This window comes from Phyllobates terribilis, unplaced genomic scaffold (genome assembly GCF_046119375.1).
Source record: "Phyllobates terribilis strain yellow unplaced genomic scaffold, ASM4611937v1 Scaffold_1__5_contigs__length_1240528914, whole genome shotgun sequence".
NCBI classification, from domain to species: Eukaryota; Metazoa; Chordata; class Amphibia; order Anura; family Dendrobatidae; genus Phyllobates; species Phyllobates terribilis.
Genome location: NW_027362761.1, coordinates 532,958,382 through 532,974,148, shown reverse-complemented (window position 1 = coordinate 532,974,148; position 15,767 = coordinate 532,958,382). Strand labels below are relative to the sequence as shown.

The window sequence follows — 15,767 nt, the reverse complement described above, 5'->3', positions numbered from 1 at the left end:
TCCGCCAGCCTGACTGCTCTCCAGCCCGACAGTCTGTCTCCAGTCCAGTCCGCCAGTCTGTCTATGGGCTCTGCCCACCTGCTTACCTGGAAGCACTTGCCTGTTACCTGCCATGCCTGCCAGCCCGCTTACCTGGAAGCACCTGCCTGTTACCTGCCGTGCCTACCTGTCCACTTACCTGGAAGCACCTGCCAGCTACCTGTTGTGCCGCCAGCTTGCCTACCCAGAATACTCGCCTGACTATCTGTCTAATCAGCCTGCTTGTCTACCCGGACAACCCGTCAGCCTGCCAGCTGAAGCTTATGCGCTGTGCTGGTTTCTGCCTTCTGACCCGTGGGAGTCACCTGCTCTCATACAAGGTCAGTCCCAGAGTGGCACCTGGTCCCTCTGCTCGGTTCCTCCCTGGTTCACGGAGTCGACTGAGCCGCCTGGCAACCTTGGTCGGACCAAGTTGATACTTAGTCACGCCCCTCCTTGCACCGCAGCACAGAGGTTCCACCACCCGGATCTGTAACAGCATGTCTTTGACGTCACCTGGACATTTCTCCATGATGATTTCTCCATGATGTGCTGTAAGAGTACTCTGCACTAGGCAATAGTGGCAGTGTGAGCTGAGGTTGGCACCCTTCATATGCGATAGTGGCGCCCCCACCCCATCGGCGGCTGTCCCTTCTTTCCCTGGTATACCCTTTTTATATATTCATTGATAAGACCAAAACCAGAAGGATCTTCAACCAGGTACAGAATCTTAACAATCAACCAGTACAGACCACAATAACAATGTATTGCCGGAATTATTTACTGAAGACAAACTCAATAACAGAAAAACTAATGGTAGACTGCAGCATGTAGGAAAGTCCAAGTGTTTCCAATGATAAGAACCAGATAATTAGATAAATAACTAGAAGTACCAGATTGCCTAGGTGTCTTTATCTTAATGCCTGAATCCCTGCCTGAACAGTGGAGATTGGTACCCTATGTTTGCGTGTATGGCACCTCCGCTTCACAGCGGCTGTCCCTAGGACACTCTATTCTGACCTTATCATGGACATATATAGACAATGCTGGCAGGCTGGCAGAATCACAGCAAGTAAGCCAGCTGGTAAAACACCTTCAAATGCATTCAACAGATAATATCATAATATTCATAAAAGGCATGGGACCAGCAGATAGATACAAGCTTTAAATAAACATGTTTGGTATTGTTATGAGCGAAAAAATCCGATCTATCAAAATTAAAACGCTTGTTATATGCGGGAAAGGGAAAAAAAGCATTCAAAATATCATATATACACCAATATTATCTTGCAGCATGGTGCTGTGAGGCACCAGGCAGCCCACCCTGCTGGTACATTATTGTTGAGACGGTGGTTGGCGCACGGCGCCGTTCCTTTTAGGCAGGAAATGTTAGGACCCACTAAGAGGTTTGCCATGACGTGGCAGTGGGCTTCATACAATCTGATCAGAATGTTAAACTAAGAACCTCATGTTCAGTTATATATATTTTTGCCGAGAGGCACTAGATCAACGTATGATTTTTTGGAGGTGCGGTACATTCTCTTTTTTTGCATTGCATATTCTTTCCCCTTTCTTGTACCAGCATTCCTCCCATTTGGCACAGATGATTTTAAATTAGCAGGAGACTGCAAAGAGGGTCTAGCCTATTTTTGCTCTCACTTGAGAGCTTGAGGAAGGTGAGTCACAATGCTCCTTTGATGTGGTGTTGGTGCAGTGTGTCGTCGATTGTTGCTGTAGCTTTGTGCTGGAGTCGTGGGGACTAAGTCTTGCAGCATGGGTGCTGTGAGGTAACAGGCCGCCCGCCCTGCTGTTGCACTGTCGCTGCGGAGGTGGTTGGCGCATGGCGCCACTCCTTTTAGGCGGGAGATGTTAGGACCCACTAAGAGGTTTGCCGTGACATGGCAGTGGGCTTCATACAGTCTGATCAGAATGTTAAACTAAGAACTTCATGTTCAGTTATATATATTTTTGCCGAGAGGCATTAGGTCAACGTATGATTTTTTGGAGGTGCGGTCCATGCTCTTTTTTTGCATTACACCAATATTGGATTCTGCTCAGCGTGCAAAAATCAAATCTTTACCTAGCTACATGGATGATAAAGGGAATGTACGCACATTAAGTATTTGCTGCAGACATTTGTGCACCAAAGATGTGTCACTTAGCAGGAAAAACACAGCGTAAAATCCATGCATTTTTGCATTGCATTGGAATGGGTTAAAAACGCTGACAGATAACATGCTGCAGATTTGAAACTGCTTCAAATCTGCAAGTAAAAATTAAAGGGGTTGTCTGACCTAAAATGACAAGTCTGCAATCACTCTATGTACTCTATGCACATGATGTGAGGATTCACAAGTCTGCAATCACATAGAGTGACTGCAGATTTGTCGTTTTAGACCGGACAACCCGTTTAAGCAACATGGAATTTCATTGACTTTGCTGATTCCAAAAAATGCTTCAGTTTTTGAGATGAAACTGCGCATAAAAAACACAGCAAATACTTAACATGTGCACACACAAAAAAGTTACAGGACTCAGAAGACTATTTTTACATGGTTCTGAATATTTTTAACCACTAAAATAATAATTTTAAAAAATCAACTTCTACTTTGTTTTCACTATAATCATACTGACCTGGAGAATCAGATTGCCATTTTTACCATGGATTGAACACCATAAAAACAAAAATCACATAAAATAATAGTGGAATTGCAATTTTTTTTCACCATTTCATCGAACTTGGAATTGTCTTCCTGTTTTGCAATACATTGTATGGTAAATTGAACAGTGTAATTCAAAACAGGAGCACACCCCAGAAAATCAAGCCCTCATACGGCTAAGACTATGAAAAAATAAAACAGTTCTGACTGTTAGGGCGTATGCAGACGGCATTAATCAGATGAGTTCTATCTGTCGTTTTGACATCCCCATATTGTTCTATGGGGCCGTGCACATGGCCCATTTTTTCCTCTGAAGTGTGTTCAAGGAAAAAATTGCAGCATGCCCAAGTTTTATCCAATATTCGGATCACAGTCGGCCATGAAAGTCAATAAGTGTGTGCAAATAAACAGACTGCTCTCGGATGACATCTCTGTGGCCTCACAGAATGGAAAAGATGGAGATCTGATCAGAGTATGATTAGCATAATCGGCCCAATTCTCTGATGAAAGAATATAGGCTTGTCAACACCTAGCTTGAGAAGAAGGGGAGGAAAAAACAAAAAAGGAAAAAGTCCAGGTTCTTAAAGGGTTAAAAAAAGCAGTGTTTCTTATTGGTGTGGCATATTTCACTGTCCAAGTATACACCAAGATGCTCGGACCAACTGCAGATCTCCTGAACTGAACTCAACAGTCTCATATGTGTCTATGAAGCTGTTGGACCCAGGTGAGGAGAGCAGCGGTCGGTCTGGACATAGTGATTTGCACAAGGACAGTAAAATGCGTCCGTTTGACCCCGGCCTAAGTTAACATCACACCTGCACACTGACATTTCATTTGTTCCATTTTAAGAAACAGAGCAAAGCAATATCTTCAACAAGCAAACAGGGCAAAGCAACTCAACTATGCAAAAAAAATATGGAAACTGGGGTGCAGAAAAATGGTGGAGGGTTCTTGCAAGTTTGGGGAAGAATTTTAGCAAGTTGTAGATTTAGCAAGTTTAGCAATGTTAGCAAATGTTGTAAATTTTGTCAAGATTATTGGTGTCCTCACTGCTGAGAAATACAGGCAATTAATTATCGATCATGCAATACCATCAGGAAGGAATCTGATTTGCTTTTTGAAAACCCCTGGAAGCATCTCTGAATCCCAGGTCTCTGCTGGGAACAATGTTGTCAGACTATTACGCCACTTTTACGGACTAACAATAAAACATACAAAACCAAAGCTAAAATGGATTTTACTGGAAAGAATGTTAAGAAACATTCTTTCCAGGATAATGACTTATATATAAGGCAAAATAAATAGGAGGAAAAAAATGGTCTTCCACACCTTGGGCTATGTTCACACATAGTATTTTTTCTTTGTTTTTGCACATACACATTGCTTTCAATAGTGAAAAAAACATTCACCAGGAAATGTAATTTTAACATTTTACTACCTTATCTGGCCATGTGGTGTGTGAGACATGATCAGACACATCCTGTTTCATTTATGAAAGAGAGACTCTGAAAGTCTCAGTTTTTTTCAGGGCCATCAGGCGGCCCTAACTATTTGTGGAGGGCCATCAGACGGCCTTTACTATTGTTAGAGGGCCAGCAGGTGGCCCTTACTATTGTCAGAGCCATGAGGTGGCCCTCACTCTAATTTTAGAGGACTAGCAGCTGATCCTCACTAAGCATTTTTGGAGGGACAGCAGTCGGCTATGCTTTGCATAACTGCATATTGCTACTGCAATACAATCTATCAATCTGAGGTGGGGAAATTTTATTTTGTTCGCGTTAATACTGTAAAGTTTGAAACTAGGAGGGCCAGCATGTGGTCCTCAATATTTTTAGAGGGCCACCAGGCGTATGGGGGCAGATGAGACCAAGATAGAGCTTTTTGGTAAAGCACATCATTCTACTGTTTACTGTAAATGGAATGAGGCCTACAAATAAAAGAACACAGTACTTGCAGTCAAATGTGGTGGAGGTTCAAAGATATTTTGGGGTTATTTTTCTGCCTCAGGCACTTGGTGCCTTGACTGTGTGCAAGGCATCATGAAATGTGAAGATTCCCAAAGGATTTTGGGTCGCAATGTAGTTCCCAGTGTCAGAAAGCTGGCTTGGATTGCATCCAAGGTCATGGGCCTTCCAGCAAGACAATGACCCAAAACATACTTCAAGAAACACCCAGAAATGTATGGAAACAAAGCACTGGAGAGTTCTTAAGTGGTACTTCCAGCTCCAGTAGCATTAAGTGTCCCACCACTACCTCTTACATACAGATGCTACAGAGAAAATGTGAATGGACTCATTAAATCAGTAAATTTTGCCTGATCTGATAAATCTCTGAGTATATTACAGTAAAAAACACAAATCTATCAATGAGTGTATGGTAAAAAGCAATCAAGTTATGGACTGTGGAAGAGATGTATGTGACTAGAATGAACACTCATTTTCAGCAGATGATACCTAACACCTATCCCTATGCTAAATGTAGCTAACAGTAGTATTAAGAGGGAATAGAATAGATGTTACCTTGATATTTTTTAGGTTGCAGCAGCAAGGACTTATGAGGCAATAATCCCTGACTAGATGCTTGTAATATGCTATCCCTACTGCGACAGATCATCCTACATGAATTGCAGATAAGAGCAGTATTATTAGAGAATAGAATCTCTTTTAATTAGCCGTGAAACGAGCTATCAGTTTAACATGGTATCACCAATAAACTGTTATTTCATCAACCCTGCTGGGGAATATAGTGAAGCGTTTCGTATCTACTCAACCTGATATGGTGGAGACCAGGATCTTCTGTACTTACTGTACAAAGTCTCCTGTCCTGGTTGTGAAATCCTGTATGCAGTGTGAGAACTCTCTATGTGATGACCACCTAACAGCCCACAACAAGGAACTGGATCATATACTAATAGAACCCACTGACACTTTTAGTTTCCAAAAATGATCCCTCAACTAAAAGGTGGAGCCTCAGAAAAGCATTTTCCCATTACTAAGGAGTGGTAAAGCGTATGCACTAAATGCATGGACAGGAAAACCTCTGGGGGGTATACAGTACAGACTAAAAATTTGGACACACCTTCTCATTTAAAGATTTTTCTGTATTTTCATGACTATGAAAATTGTATATTCACACTGAAGGCATCAAAACTATGAATTAACACATGTGGAATTATATACTTAACAAAAAAGTGTGAAACAACTGAAAATATGTCTTATATTCTAGGTTCTTCAAAGTAGCCACCTTTTGCTTTGATGACTGCTTTGCACAGTCTTGGCATTCTCTTGATGAGCTTCAAGAGGTAGTCACTGGAAATGGTCTTCCAATAATCTTGAATGAGTTTCCAGAGATGCTTATGACTTGTTGGCCCTTTTGCCTTCACTCTGCGGTACAGCTCACCCCAAACCATCTCTATTGGGTTCAGGTCTGGTGACTGTGGAGGCCATGTCATCTGGCGTAGCACCCTAGCACTCTCCTCCTTGGTCAAATAGCCCTTACACAGCCTGGCAGTGTGTTTGGGGCCATTGTCCTATTAAAAAATAAATGATGGTCCAACTAAACGCAAACCGGATGGAATAGCATGCTGCTGCAAGATGCTGTGGTAGCCATGCTGGTTCAGTATGTCTTCAATTTTGAATAAATCCCCAACAGTGTCACCAGCAAAGCACCCCCACACCATCACACCTCCTCCTCCATGCTTCACGGTGGGAACCAGGCATGTAGAGTCCATCCGTTCACCTTTTCTGCGTCGCACAAAGACACAGTGGTTGGAACCAAAGATCTCAAATTTGGACTCATCAGACCAAAGCACAGATTTCCACTGGTCTAATGTCCATTCCTTGGGTTCTTTAGCCCAAAAAAGTCTCTCCTGTTTGTTGCCTGTCCTTAGCAGTGGTTTCCTAGCAGCTATTTTACCATGAAGGCCTGCTGCACAAAGTCTCCTCTTAACAGCTGTTGAAGAGATTTGTCTGCTGCTAGAACTCTGTGTGGCATTGACCTGGTCTCTAATCTGAGCTGCTGTTAACCTGCGATTTCTGAGGCTGGTGACTCGGATAAACTTATCCTCAGAAGCAGAGGTGACTCTTGGTCTTCCTTTCCTGGGGCGGTCCTCATGTGGGCCAGTTTCTTTGTAGCGCTTGATGGTTTTTGCAACTGCACTTGGGGACACTTTCAAAGTTTTCCCAATTTTTCGGACTGACTGACCTTCATTTATTAAAGTAATGATGGCCACTCGTTTTTCTTTACTTAGCTGCTTTTTTCTTACCATAATACAAATTCTAACAGTCTATTCAGTAGGACTATCAGCTGTGTATCTACCAGACCAACTGATGATCCCAACCCCATTTATAAGGCAAGAAATCCCACTTATTAAACCTGACAGGGCACACCTGTGAAGTGAAAACCATTTCCGGTGACTACCTCTTGAAGCTCATTAAGAGAATGTCAAGAGTGTGCAAAGCAGACATCAAAGCAAAAGGTGGCTACTTTGAAGAACCTAGAATATAAGACATATTTTCAGTTGTTTCACACTTTTTTGTTAAGTATATAATTCCACATGTGTTAATTCATAGTTTTGATGCCTTCAGTGTGAATGTGCAAGTTTCATAGTCATGAAAATACAGAAAAATCTTTAAATGAGAAGGTGTGTCCAAACTTTTGGTCTGTACTGTACATATATAGAGATAGGGTAAGTGCAAGGGATGCCAAAAATTAGAAGGAGGCACGCCAATACCCCTTTGAAGAGACGTAGTGGAGGGCCTCAGAAAACATTTTTTTCCCATTATTAAGGAGTGGGTATCCTAGACTGGTAATGCGCATTTTTACAGGATGAAAATGGAGAAATGGTAAGAGAGGATGTTGAGAAGGCCGAACTTTTTAATTCCTATTTTGCATCTGTTTTCTCTCAGAAAGAAAATGTAACATCAACTGATCTTCACTGTCCTTTTAAAGGAATAGAGGAATCCAAGTTATCTGTAAACAGAAAGATTGTGAGGGAATATTTAGCTAACGTAAATGAGTTCAAGTCTCCAGGTCCAGATGAATTACACCCCAGAGTACTGAAGGAGATCGTAGAAGAAATTTTAGAACCACTCTCCATAATCTTTGAAAATTCTTGGAGAACAGGAGAAGTCCCAGAAGACTGGAGAAGAGCAAATGTTGTTCCTATCTTCAAAAAGGGGAAGAAGGTGGACCCAGGGAACTATAGGCTGGTGAGTCTGACTTCTATACCAGGAAAGATCTTTGAACAAATTATTAAACAACATGTATGTAAGTACATGGATAAGAATGAAGTGATTAACCAGAGTCAGCATGGGTTTGTAACTAACAAGTCATGTCAGACTAACTTAATTTCCTTCTATGACAGAATCACTGACTGGGTGGATCAGGGAAATGCTGTAGATATAGTATATCTTGACTTCAGCAAAGCATTTGACAAAGTATCTCACACCATCCTTATTGAAAAAATGACCAAGTATGCAATGGACCAGGCAACTGTTAGGTGGATTCATAACTGGCTTAGTGATCGGACTCAAAGGGTGGTTGTAAATGGCTTCACATCCAGCTGGATGAATGTCTCAAGTGGGGTACCACAGGGCTCCGTCCTGGGACCTGTATTGTTCAACATCTTTATCAATGATTTAGATGAAGGAATTGAGGGTAAACTGATTAAATTTGCTGATGACACAAAGCTAGGAGGGATAGCTAATACTAGAGAAGAGAGAGAGAGGATTCAAAAAGACCTAAATAAACTGGAGCAGTGGGCAGCAACCAACAGAATGGTTTTTAACAGGGAAAAATGCAAAGTACTACATCTGGGCAATAAAAATGAAAAAAGCATATACAGAATGGGAGGAATAGAGCTAAGCAACAGTACATGTGAAAAAGACTTAGGTATACTAATAGATCATAGACTGAACATGAGTCAACAGTGTGATGCAGCAGCAAAAAAGGCAAATACAATTCTGGGATGTATTAACAGAAGCATACAGTCTAGATCACGTGAAGTCATTATCGGTCTTTACTCCTCTTTGGTCAGACCTCATCTGGAATACTGTGTACAGTTTTGGGCACCACATTTTAAAAAAGACATAGACAAACTGGAGCAAGTTCAGAGAAGAGCGACCAGAATGGTGACTGGTCTGCAAACCATGTCCTATGAGGAACGGTTGCAGGATTTGGGAATGTTTAGCTTGCAAAAAAGAAGACTGAGAGGAGACTTAATAGCTGTCTACAAATATGTCAAGGGCTGTCACATTGTAGAAGGATCATCTTTATTCTCATTTGCACAAGGAAAGACTAGAAGCAATGGGATGAAACTAAATGGGAGGAGACACAGTTTAGATATTAGAAAAAACTTTTTGACAGTTAGGGTGATTAATGAGTGGAACAGGCTGCCACGAGAGGTGGTGAGTTCCCCTTCAATGGACGTCTTCAAACAGAGGCTGGACAGACATCTGTCTGAGATGATCTAGTGAATCCTGCTTTGAGCAGGGGGTTGGACCAGATGACCCAGGAGGTCCCTTCCAACTCTACCATTCTATGATTCTATGCACTAAGTGCATGGACAGAAAAACAGTTACCTCTGGGGATATACATATATATCAAAGAATGTTAGAGGTAGGCCTTTCAGAATTCGTAATATGGGCATCATAAACACCCGTAAAAAATTTATGGCGAGGGTAGCATGATCATCCTGTTGATATGGTGGTGGAGGAGTAGAATGAGGAGGAGAAGAAGGAGGAGGACAGCGCAAAAAAGACGAACTCCTGAAACATATACCCATGTTTGGGTGGGAAGGGTTGTATGGGAATAGACCAGAAAAAAAACAAAGACCAGAAAAAAACAAACACTGGATTTGAGTTTATGTTCTGCCGCTGTCATCCGGTGGTGTTGAGAAGTCTGGGCCAATCCAGCACTTGTTAATTTTGATAAGAGTCAGCCTATCAGCATTTTCAGTTGACAGGCGCATGCACCTATCAGTTATAATACCCTTGGCGGCTCTAAAAATCCGCTCTGACTATATGATAGTAGTATGGCAGGCCAGGACCTCCAAGACGCAGAGAGACAGTTCATGACACGTGTCGAGCTTGGATACCCAATAGTTTTAAGGCTCAAGGGAATCAAGGAGGACGCTGGTACAGTCAGAAAGTATCTCCTTCAGCATCTTCCAAAATTTTTCCCAGCTTGTCAGAGTACCCAGCGCATCAGGGCCTGGGAGCTGGGAGGGACTCAGAGAAAACTGTCCCAGACCTTTGATAGTGTTTCCCTGCCTTTTCTGCTTCTGGTGTATATCTTTTTGCCTCTACTCTTTGGTTGTCCAAGGAACTGTGACCTCTGCCACCAGTGTTGTCAGATGGGAATTTTTTTAATGATTCTTCAACTAGGGCCTTCTGGTACTACAACATTTTATTAGACCTATTACATATAAAAGCTGAGGTGTGCTAAAAAGAGAGTCTAGACAATAGTTCAATCTCCAGACCAATATGCACTAGAAGCAACTATTCAAAAAAATATGTAATACAGGATAGCTGAATAAATCAGCTCTCCTTACCTTTTCACGTTATGTGATAGTTGTAGCCTGTATTGAATTTTAAAGTCAATGTCAGCATGCAAATGCAGGGAATCCTGTGTTCACACAGAATCCTATGTCCTGAAATTCTGATGCTGCGCCATACCTGACTGAGATCACAGCGATACAGGGGTCCTCTTGTCACAATGTGCTGGTGAAGAATCCTGTGTGCTAGAGTCTTAGTGCTGTGCTGTACTTACTGGGTGCCCGTGTCCGGAGTTCCCGTTGTTGGGAAAAAGAAAAGATGAGCAGCAACTATCATACATCGTGAAAAGGTAAGGAGAGCTGTTTTAGTCATTTATTCAGCTATCCCGCATCACATATTTTTTGAATAGTTGCTTCTACTGCATAATGGTCTGGAGATTGAACTATTGTCCTGACTCTCTTTTTAGCGCACCTCAGCTTTTGTAGATATAGGTTTTTTCACTAGATCTAATCTAGTATGCACCAAGGCAAAAGGTGCCTATGAGTTTGCTTCTAAGAGGACAGGTACAGCACTAGTGCAAACTTTCTTTCAAATTTTATTAGACCTCTACTCCACGGGAAGGAGAGATGGAAAGTTCTCTTTGTAACGTAGGTCTAGAAGAGTGACCAACCAGTAATTAGTGTTGGCCAAAATGTGTACAACGCGAGGGTCACGGAAAAGGCAGCGGAACATAAACTCAGCCATGTGTGCCAGACTGCCAACAGCCAAAGCTTCCCTGTCCCCATCAAGAGGACGATTGTCCATCTTCTCCTCCTTGTCCATCCACGCTGAACAGACAGGATGAAGATGGTGTGGGTAGTAAGGTCTGTAGCGAATGCAACCAGCTCCTGTTCCTCTTCCTCCTCCTCCAGAGCATTGTAAAAGACTCATTGCCTATTATCACAACTGCTTGATTGCAGTTGTTGCTGCTAAGGGTGGCCCAACTAGTTATTAGGTTTAGGCTAAGTGCCCGCGATGCAGAAATGCTGCGGAGCGTTTCTGCATCTCCCTGGCAGAAAAAACACATGCGGATTTTACATGTGTTGTTTCTGCCAGGTAAAAGCGTTTGTGAAGCGTTTTTAACATGCGATTTCGCATGCGTTTTGTCAAGCGCTTCTCAAAGTGATTTTAGCATCACTTGGAAAAGTGCTTGACAACTTGGTCACACTATATAAATCCATGCAACCAGTGGTGGTGTAAAAGGACCTTCCATGACGTAATTTAGTCATGTGACAGGTCACGCGACCGCCGACGTCAGTGGTCACGTGACCTGTCACATGACTAAATGACGTCATGGAAGATCCTTTTACCACCGGGAGCAGCCGAAGAGCCAGTAGCACCACCGGTAGCAGACAGGGGGCCATCAGAAAGTGAGTATATGTTTATTTTAATTCTTTTTTAACTACATGTACTATGGTACCCGGGTCTGGAGGAGAGTCTCCTCTTCTCCAGACCCGTGTACCATCCGCGCATTGAATCGCATAATATCCACATGTGCACGTGTAGTCATGCGGATATTATGCGGTCCAATGGAAGTCAATGGCGGCAAAAACACTGAGATTCTGCAAAATTAATTGTTGTGCTGCGGATTATCATTGGGAAACATGGCAGACAACTTAACATGCACTTTTAATGTGTTTTCGCGGCGGAAATGGTGCCGCCGAAACGCATTAAATCCGCATCGTGGGCACGCAGCCTTAGGGGGCAATCATTTTTTCACACAAGGCCCTGTAGGTTTGGATTTCTTTTTCCCTAAATAATCAAGACCTTCATTTAAAACCTGCATTTTGTGTTTACTTGTATTATCTTTGCCTAAAATTTAAATTTGTTTTGTGATCTTAAACATTTACCGCATTTTTTGGACCTTAAGACACACTTTTTTCCACCCAAATTTGGGAGGAAAATGGGTATGCATCTTATGGTGTGAACGTAAGCTTACTGGATAGTTATGGTGGTGGTGGTGTGGGATCGCAGGGCCCTCCATTCCCTCCCTCAGGAACCCGGTGGCAGCAGCAGAACAGGTGAGATGCTGCGGGGCTGGTGTCTGGCTGTCGGCGGTGAGGCAGAGCGGCGCGCACTGCTTTCCGGTGGCCGCAGCCATCTTCCTGAAGCGTGATCTACAGGAAAATAGCCACTTGAGCCGGCGCATGTGCGGACTGGGATCTCGGTGGCGAACTGTAGATCACAGCTTCAGGAAGCCTCTCACAGCCTCACACAGCATAACACCTCTTCCGCGGTCAGGTTCCTGAGGGAGAGAGAGAATGGAGGGCCCTGCGATCCTGCTCCACCATCACTGCAACTCCCCGCTGCTGGATCACCGCCTTCTCGCACCCAGAGTCCGCAGCATTCCTCCACTTTCGCCAGCTTCCTGAAGGACCCTGCCTCCTGTAACCCCCGCTCCACCTCCCCACAGGTAAGATACCATACCTATTCAGACTATAAGATGGACCCCGATCTTCAAAAAAATATTTTTTTTCCTATTTTCCACCCCACAATTGGGGTGCATGTTGTGGTCCGGTGTGTCTTATAGTCTGAAAAATCCGGTAAAAAAGTGTAACTAATAAACATGGAAAAGAATAAGAAATCAGGAAGGAGGCAAATACTTTTTCATACAACTGTATGTGCAAAATTATAATTTTCCTCTTTGGCTTTCCTAAATATATAGTATGAAAAAAATAAGGTTCTTTGAGTAGAAACAGAAATAGAATAGAATACTCCACTCCATTGTCAGAACAATGCAATGCTTGGGCTGTCTTAGACTGGGGAAACATAGCGTCTGGCTATGCCCCTGCTGACTTTAATGAGGCAAACAAAATCCAAGATATGGAACATTAAACTCTGACCTTCATTCTGTCGGTGTCCATTTTGGGGATCCTTCACTCCTGGTGTCTCCACCTTCAGCCACTCCTTCTGTGGTTTTCTTTCACCTCTCGGTAGGCAGGACTTCGCCTTGCAATGCACCTTCTCCTTATGCGTGCCTCTCACAGTTGGTTGGGTCTTCTCCACAGGACATAGCCTTATCTGGGCTGGTCTTGTGAGTTGTGCAAATGTTGTCATCTCCCACTGCTCTTTCCAAACTGCAACATCAATCGTCACCTTGACACTCAATTCAGGCGCCATCTTCGCTGCACCATGAGTCATCCCCAAAAAATTTCTGCAGGTCAAACCAAACCAGCCCACTATGCCAATTTAGATGTAGGAGACCATTCAAGGTGAGGTTTGCTATGCGGTCCCAAAGCATCTGGATACGATACCCTTGAGTGTGTGTAAGCGTTATGTGGGGTTGCCGTCTAACCCTGTTGAGGCCACAAGTGTTTTTTTGGTACAGGTAATTGAAAATATGCAGAGAATCAGAGAGACCAAAGTCCGATGTAAAAAGATAAAAACATCTTTACTGGAATTCCTTAAATAGAACTGTAACAATCGATAGCGGGGTATACACTTTCAGTACAAATCTTCTTTATCATGCAGAGGCCCTTTTATTATATGTAGCAGACGAGGCATTTTGATGGTATTGATATTATACACAAGTGTCAAGCTGCACCTCGTATGCACTAGTTTAGGCAAATTAGCTGACTTTTTTTACACATGTAGATTTTCCCCATCTCTGCAAGTGTATGCTGAAAATCTGCATGCGTACCCGCAAGAGAAATTGACATGCTGCGGATTTGAAAGACGTGTTGCATGTCAATTTCTGCGGGTGATGCGCAGGTGCACAGAGATGCATAGTGGACATGGGATTTCTAGAAATCCCATCCACTATGCTGTAACATTTGGCCACTGCAGTTTTAACACTGCATAAATGCGCAGCATCAAAATCGCAGGAAATCCTGAACGTGGGAACGCACCGTCAGAGTACTTCCCAAGATTTCTAGTTCTGGCCTCCATTTTGTCTATCCTCCATAATTGGTGTACTCTTTTACACAGCAGCAATCAATTGTCTGGCTTCTATGCATACATATATAAGATTAGAGTGCTGCATAATGCTAACAACCCTTTGCCAAAGCCTCACCCTAATTGTGCAGATGCATCTGATCTCTATGGAGCTTGCTTACTTATTGGACTGCTCCAGCTCAGAAGGATTCACTGTCTATAGACATATAATGGATGAGAATTAACAGAATGGAATTTTGCTTAAAATCAAATACATTTTAATAATTTGCGTCAGTTCTGTGTACAACAACACTAGATATTTGTGGAACTACTCATGAAAGAAATTACAGTTTTAAAAAAAATAACATAATAAAGCATACAGAAAGGCTGCACATTTTTCTGCTGGATAAGTATCGAATGTGGTATCTAACAGGAGGGCAAGAGAGAAGGTTTGAGGAGGAAGAGAAACCAAACATAACATCTACATACCGTGTTTCCCCGAAAGTAAGACCCCCCCGAAAGTAAGGCAGGGTGTGGGGTTTCGGGGGGGTCCGCCAATGTAGGGCACCCCCCGATTGTAAGGCAGGGTAGCGGGGGGGGGCCGGGGAATGTAAGGCTGATTCGTCACAGGCTCCCTAGCCGGCTCGCAGCTGATTGGCCGATCAGCCTGTTCGTCACAGGCTCCCTAGCCGGCTCGCAGCTGATTGGCCGATCAGCCTGTTCGTCACAGGCTCCCTAGCCGGCTCGCAGTTGATTGGCCGATCAGCCTGTTCGTCACAGGCTCCCTAGCCGGCTCGCAGCTGATTGGCCGATCAGCCTGTTTGTCACAGGCTCCCTAGCCGGCTCGCAGCTGATTGGCCGATCAGCCTGTTCGTCACAGGCTCCCTAGTCCCTGCTGGCCATCAGCTCGAGTGTGATTGGCCAGTCAGCCGGCTCGCAGCTGATTGGCCGAATCAGCTGCGACGTCACCGCCTGCAGGCTCGCTCCGATTGGTCCAGCTTCCCCGGCATCCGAATCGTCAGCCCGGCACCGCAGAGGAGATCGAAACAGAAGGAAAGTAACGGTAAGTTCCGAAACTCTCTCTGTGTGTGTGTGTGTGTGTATACGATATGTGTACGGTATGTGTATGGGTGCCGTATGGGGCTGTGTGTGTGTGTGTATACGATATGTGTACGGTATGTGTATGGGTGCCGTATGGGGCTGTGTGTGTGTGTGTGTGTGGTGGCAGAGTGGGGGGCAGAACCACTGTATGGGGAGGCTACATACTGTTCAGCCTGTTTTTTTTCCCAATGTAAGGCCTCCCCCGAAAGTAAGGCAGGGTGGGACTTTTGGGGGTAAAATTAATGTAAGACAGGGCCTTACTTTCGGGGAAACACGGTACTTAACATGATAACTTCAGTAAACACAGAAGCTTTAGTGTGGTATACAAGAGGGCCACTTTTATTTGCAAAAGAAGTGTTATAAAATAAATAAAACAAAACACACAAATACAACACATTTTGGTGTGAAGGATTTAACTTACCTATACCTATGATCTTGAATAAAAGAATCCACTAGATTTAACAGAAACTTGTCATCCCTAAGAACACTATTTACCTGCAGATATGATGGTATTCTGCAGATAAATAAAATCATGTCTGGCTGCTTAACTGGAAAGGGATTACAGGAAGAAAATGAAGTA

At 43.4% G+C, this 15,767-nt stretch overlaps 1 protein-coding gene across 1 annotated transcript in view; it reads right to left on the bottom strand.

Moving 5' to 3' along the window:
- The window catches only part of LOC141168646 (granzyme A-like), a 223,202-nt gene extending 208,474 nt beyond the window's left edge, over positions 1-14,728 (bottom strand). The window contains exon 1 of the mRNA XM_073655068.1: positions 14,576-14,728. The gene's annotated coding sequence lies outside the window, so the exon portion shown is untranslated. The remainder of the gene's footprint in view (positions 1-14,575) is intronic.
- Between the last annotated feature and the right edge of the window lie 1,039 nt (positions 14,729-15,767).